Consider the following 6,137-nt stretch of genomic DNA (forward strand, 5'->3'; position numbering starts at 1 on the left):
GCTCTCCGTTGTTTTTTCCCTGCTAATTTTAGCATCACACGGCACAGCTTCTGTATCACGTGGTATAAGGCTCCGCCCTTGTCATTTGTTGAGCAGGAAGAGTGAGCGCTTGTGTGGCGGAGGTGTGGTCTGGGGCGCGGCTGCAGGGGAGGAGTGGTGCAGTGAGCTCAACGGGGTGGTGCTGGTAAGAACAACTGATGGTGATTTGGACTGATGGTGGTTTTCCTTCTGTTTATACAGTGAGGCGGAGAGGAGCGGGGGAGAGAGGATGCTGGGAAAACCGACCACTGTCAGACTGTGTTCTGTTTGTGATTCTGTGGACACTCTCAATAAACGCGGGATCTGATGATAACGACCTGTGTGTGGGTGTATCTGTGCCTAGCGTGTGTCACAGCTTGTTTTCATGCAGAGTACGTCCCGGATCAAAATGTGAAGTTTTACAAATCACCACTTCTTTAGTGAATATCATTTCAGTCTCAGACAACCTCGTTTCTCTTACAGAGGTTGAATGCACCTTCTGCGGATGGCGGTACCACACAGTGTGCGTGGACTTCCCCTGCACAGAAGGCAACTACAAATGCTGTGAATGCTAAATAAACAGAAACAAATGATCCCTGTTGTCTTTGCTTGATGATTGGTTTGAGTCTTGACAATCCACATTGCTGGGGTTGCATCTTTCAATGCCAGCAATGGCAGGTATCAGTGCTCAAAGCTTTTGTGTTTGTTTCCAACAAGTTGCCCACCTCGGGAAACAAAAATGTGTTCTTTTACTTGTCAGATGAACATATGAGACACTTTGACTCTTCAGTGCAGTGTGGAGCCTAACAAAGATCTGTTTTGTGTCCCAGCTGATCAGCAGGAGGAGGAGAGTCTGACGGAGCAGCAGAGGAACATTTTCAGCTACTTGGACTCAGCTCAGCCACTACAGAGGAAACAATGAGCTCAACACAGAAGGTGACAGACAGAGCAGGACCATATGACCAAAGATATTTATCACCATATACATTTGAACATTTGCCATAACGATGTAGCTGACGATAGAATTGACACCAGACAAAATACTTTACAGCTGCACAACTTTATTAAAAAGCCATCAATGTATTTTCACTGAAACAAGCAGCTGTTGTTTATGTGCATTAAAGTTATATAAAAATGTAACAGTGCAAATGCAAATTCCTCGCTGACAGTTTAACCAAAAGGCGTTTCCAGTGGAAACTGGCCGACACATCCTGAGCATAACCATGTATAATATCCACTAAACTTCAGAAGAGGTTATACAGTCGTGGCCAAAAGGTTTGAGAATTGCATAAATATTGGAACCTGGAGAAGTTGCTGCTTAAGTTTTTATAATAGCATTTTGCCTGCACTCCAGAATGTTATGAGGAGTGATCAGATGAACTGCATCGTCCTTCTTTGCCATGAAAACGAACTTAATCCCCAAAAAGCCTTACCACTGCATTTCATTGCTGTCATCAAAGGACCTGCTGAGACCATTTCAGTGATCGTCTTCTTAACTCAGGTGAGAATGTTGGCGAGCACGAGGCTGGAGATCATCATGGCTGTATCCCGATTCAGGTTCTGCAGCTTTAAAGTCCTCAAGGGCCGCGTACTCAAAGACCGCTAAGGCCGAAGTGCGAGGCTCGTAGGCTCGTGAAATGGGACGTCTAGCCTCCGTCGCGCTGCCCAGGTTGCCTAGCAACCATGATACTAACAGCTGGAAACGTTTCATACAGCTTTGTTTGACAGAAATGAAGGAGAACATATTTAGTTCATTTGTTTCTACATGAGCTCTGTGTGATTTGATGAGTATCTGAGGCTGAGACCACAGGACTGTGAAACATGATTGTTGGGCTTCATTTCTGTGCTGAACAGTCGTTTAAGATTAGCTGTAAATAACAATTAGCTGATGTTGTTCATGAGACTAAAGTCATCTCACTGTGGTAATGTAAATATGATATGGCCAATATTATAGTTATTATATTAATCACTTCACTCACAGACAAGTATCTGTGACAGTGTGTATACAGATGTCTCATATATAAGAGACAAATTTTGTTCCTTCAGTATGTTGGCATTATTACATTTGGCTCAATGCTTACATATATGTGTAAAAAGCAAATGTAGGAGGTGTGATAACTGTGTCTGATAGAATGAAGAGTAGACTGATATATGAAATATTCCTTTATTGGGTGAGAAAATCAGACCATGTCATAACTGCTTTAAGTCACACAGAATAGATATCAGAGCCTTAAACAGGCTGACTTCTGCTAAATGGGTCAAACTGGGCAGAAAGTCTACAAACACATAACATCCTTATAGAATATGATGTAACACTATAGATCAACTTAGCTCAGAATATATAAAGCATATAAACAGTTACAGCAATATGATGCAACAAACACAGCAGCTACTGATCCAAAATACTCAAAGCTTCATAGAACTGAAACCAACATTTATTTTTAGCTCCATTCTGCTGCTGATACAGACTTTAGGTTTCTGAACATTAAACTTGTTGCTGCCTTTCATAGTGTGTAACTTGAAGGCCCTGAGTACTCTGAGTACTTTCTCCCACACTGGAAACACTGGGATGATCACATTATGTGAACATTACCTAATAAGACTGATTCAGCACAGACAGTTATGTTAAACTTTCCTAGCAGTCCTTCACAAACAGGGAACAGTCTGTCTATTCTCTCCATCTGTCAGCTGCTGCTGGCTCTTCCTCCTCCTCTTCCTCACACACTGCTGAGTTTGTCCTGGTGGATCATCAGGGCTGCAAAGCCTCACAGATGATGTGCAGCAGTGGGTCCCTCAGTCTGTCCTCACTCTGGACACTTGCAGTCGTCACACATGGAAATCAAATGTGTGATAAGCTGCAGGATTCAAACACAAGTGTTTCTTGCAGTGGGGCAAAAAAGTATTTAGTCAGCCACCGATTGTGCAAGTTCCCCCACCTAAAATGATGACAGAGGTCAGTAATTTGCACCAGAGGTACACTTCAACTGTGAGAGACAGAATGTGAAAAAAAATCCATGAATCCACATGGTAGGATTTGTAAAGAATTTATACGTAAATCAGGGTGGAAAATAAGTATTTGGTCAATAACAAAAATACAACTCAATACTTTGTAACATAACCTTTGTTGGCAATAAGAGGTCAAACGTTTACTATAGGTCTTTACCAGGTTTGCACACACAGTAGCTGGTATTTTGGCCCATTCCTCCATGCAGATCTTCTCGAGAGCAGTGATGTTTTGGGGCTGTCGCCGAGCAACACGGACTTTCAACTCCCGCCACAGATTTTCTATGGGGTTGAGGTCTGGAGACTGGCTAGGCCACTCCAGGACTATCAAATGCTTCTTACGGAGCCACTCCTTTGTTGCCCGGGCGGTGTGTTTTGGATCATTGTCATGTTGGAAGACCCAGCCGCGTTTCATCTTCAAAGTTCTCACTGATGGAAGGAGGTTTTGGCTCAAAATCTCATACATGGCCCCATTCATTCTGTCCTTAACACGGATCAGTCGTCCTGTCCCCTTGGCAGAAAAACAGCCCCATAGCATGATGTTCCCACCCCCATGCTTCACAGTAGGTATGGTGTTCTTGGGATGCAACTCAGTATTCTTCGTCCTCCAAACACGACGAGTTGAGTTTATACCAAAAAGTTCTACTTTGGTTTCATCTGATCACATGACATTCTCCCAATCCTCTGCTGTGTCATCCATGTGCTCTCTGGCAAACTTCAGACGGGCCTGGACATGCACTGGCTTCAGCAGCGGAACACGTCTGGCACTGCGGGATTTGATTCCCTGCCGTTGTAGTGTGTTACTGATGGTGACCTTTGTTACTTTGGTCCCAGCTCTCTGCAGGTCATTCACCAGGTCCCCCCGTGTGGTTCTGGGATCTTTGCTCACCGTTCTCATGATCATTTTGACCCCACGGGATGAGATCTTGAGTGGAGCCCCAGATCGAGGGAGATTATCAGTGGTCTTGTATGTCTTCCATTTTCTGATGATTGCTCCCACAGTTGATTTTTTCACACCAAGCTGCTTGCCTATTGTAGATTCACTCTTCCCAGTCTGGTGCAGGTCTACAATACTTTTCCTGGTGTCCTTCGAAAGCTCTTTGGTCTTGGCCATGGCGGAGTTTGGAGTCTGACTGTTTGAGGCTGTGGACAGGTGTCTTTTATACAGATGATGAGTTCAAACAGGTGCCATTCATACAGGTAACGAGTGGGTGACAGAAAAGCGTCTTACAGAAGACGTTACAGCTCTGTGAGAGCCAGAGATTTTCCATGTTTGAGGTGACCAAATACTTATTTTCCACCCTGATTTACGAATAAATCCTTTACAAATCCTACCATGTGGATTCATGGATTTTTTTTCACATTCTGTCTCTCACAGTTGAAGTGTACCTCTGGTGCAAATTACTGACCTCTGTCATCATTTTAGGTGGGGGAACTTGCACAATCGGTGGCTGACTAAATACTTTTTTGCCCCACTGTATAAACACATGTTCATACTTTTATTCCACAATCAGAGAGAAAGAAACAGAGAGAGAGGTGACAGTCTCAGGTGTACACACTGCTACACAACAGCACCAGAGAAGCAGGATTTAGTGTTTGTGTTATTACGAGTGTAAACAAGAAGAGTTCCAGATGGTGCAGTGGACACATGTGTGACTGCTGTGATTAAAGCATCTTTCTTTCAGCTTAACGAGTGAACCGTCAGCTCGTTCAAACACACGTTAAAGTGCGTTTGGCTCGACACCACCGAACAGAGGCAGCAATATAACACAGCTAACATTAACAGTGCAGTGAATCCTGCTTGTGCCGTGATGTTCAGGACTGCAAACCGAGCAGCATCACTGACTTTCAGCTTGTTGTGTTTGTGGATATATGACTGACTTTAATTATCCACAAAATCATCACATTCTCTGTCAGATTAAGGTCGACTATTGAACGGCGTATATTTTAAAGGCTAAAATATTCTATGGCTTACTTGTAGTTCTAAAGAAAGCAATTCTGTTAAACACACCACATTTATTCTGCTCAGCTGCAGTATCCAGATGAAATACATCATCATATTACACAGTTTTCAACAAGCTGCAATTTAGTAAATGCTCGAGTTAAAAGTAACGTTTTGTAAAACTGTTACATTTAGAGCAACTTTTAAGTGGAATAAGTTGCCTTAAAAAATTAGAGAATTATTCAAAACTTCAATGAACACTTAAAAGCCGATTTACAGAGCTTTTAGTTGTTGTAAATATTGTAAGACATGATTTGTTTTTGAAATTTGTGTAATGTGCCTCAATGTTATTGATATTATTATTATTATTATTATTATTGATTGCTTATATTTGAACAATTGTGAAACCTCACTGTGGATGTAAGAGTGAAATTATGTGGATATCTTGAATCCACTTTATTGTGTAATATTTTATGTGAGTATTTGACGGAAGACGAGCAACATCTGTTGTGGAAGCTAACGGGGTTCCTTTAGAATAAACAAACATAGGATTTATTATCACTGAATAATTCTGTATAAATCTATACAAATTATAGAAATATGTAATAGGAAACAACAAAATAATCTAAATTATAAAATAATGTGTGTGTGTGTGTGTGTGTGTGTGTGGGCATGATTTTAGTGTTTGAACAGTCATGAATTATCTTTAACAGCAGGTTGGATGTAATGTGTTAGAACTACCAGCAGGTGGGGATAAGAGACCTTTAAGGTGTTTGGTGCCACGCTCCACCTTCAGGTTTAAAACTAGTGTTAATGGAGTTTGAAGGTTGAGTTTGTTCCACGACTGCATTTCACTCACTGCCTCTGTTTGTATCTGTGTCACTGCAGGACCAACATGGAGCCAGAAGTCAGCGCTCTCAGGAGGCCGACAAACCTCACAGAAGAAAGGGAGAGAAAAAACACACCTGTGACGAGTGTGGGAAGGCTTTTACTGTGAGGGCTTCACTAAAACAGCATCAGGTCATCCACACTGGAGAGAGACCGTTCAGCTGTGACTTGTGTGGAAAGTATTTTTCCAGGAAGGGTTCCCTAAAAAAACACCAACTCATCCACAGTGGAGTTAAAGCGTACAGCTGTGATCAGTGTGGCAGAGCTTTTACTCACAGTAGCCACT

At 42.3% G+C, this 6,137-nt stretch overlaps 1 long non-coding RNA gene across 1 annotated transcript; it reads left to right on the plus strand.

Moving 5' to 3' along the window:
• The first annotated feature begins 237 nt into the window (after nt 1-237).
• Nucleotides 238-611, plus strand: LOC113011836 (uncharacterized). Its single transcript, XR_003270616.1, has 2 exons — nt 238-410; nt 502-611. It is a non-coding gene; the product is annotated as an uncharacterized LOC113011836 (long non-coding RNA).
• The last annotated feature ends 5,526 nt before the right edge of the window (nt 612-6,137 follow it).

Source organism: Astatotilapia calliptera, chromosome 19 (assembly GCF_900246225.1).
Source record: "Astatotilapia calliptera chromosome 19, fAstCal1.2, whole genome shotgun sequence".
Lineage (NCBI taxonomy): Eukaryota > Metazoa > Chordata > Actinopteri > Cichliformes > Cichlidae > Astatotilapia > Astatotilapia calliptera.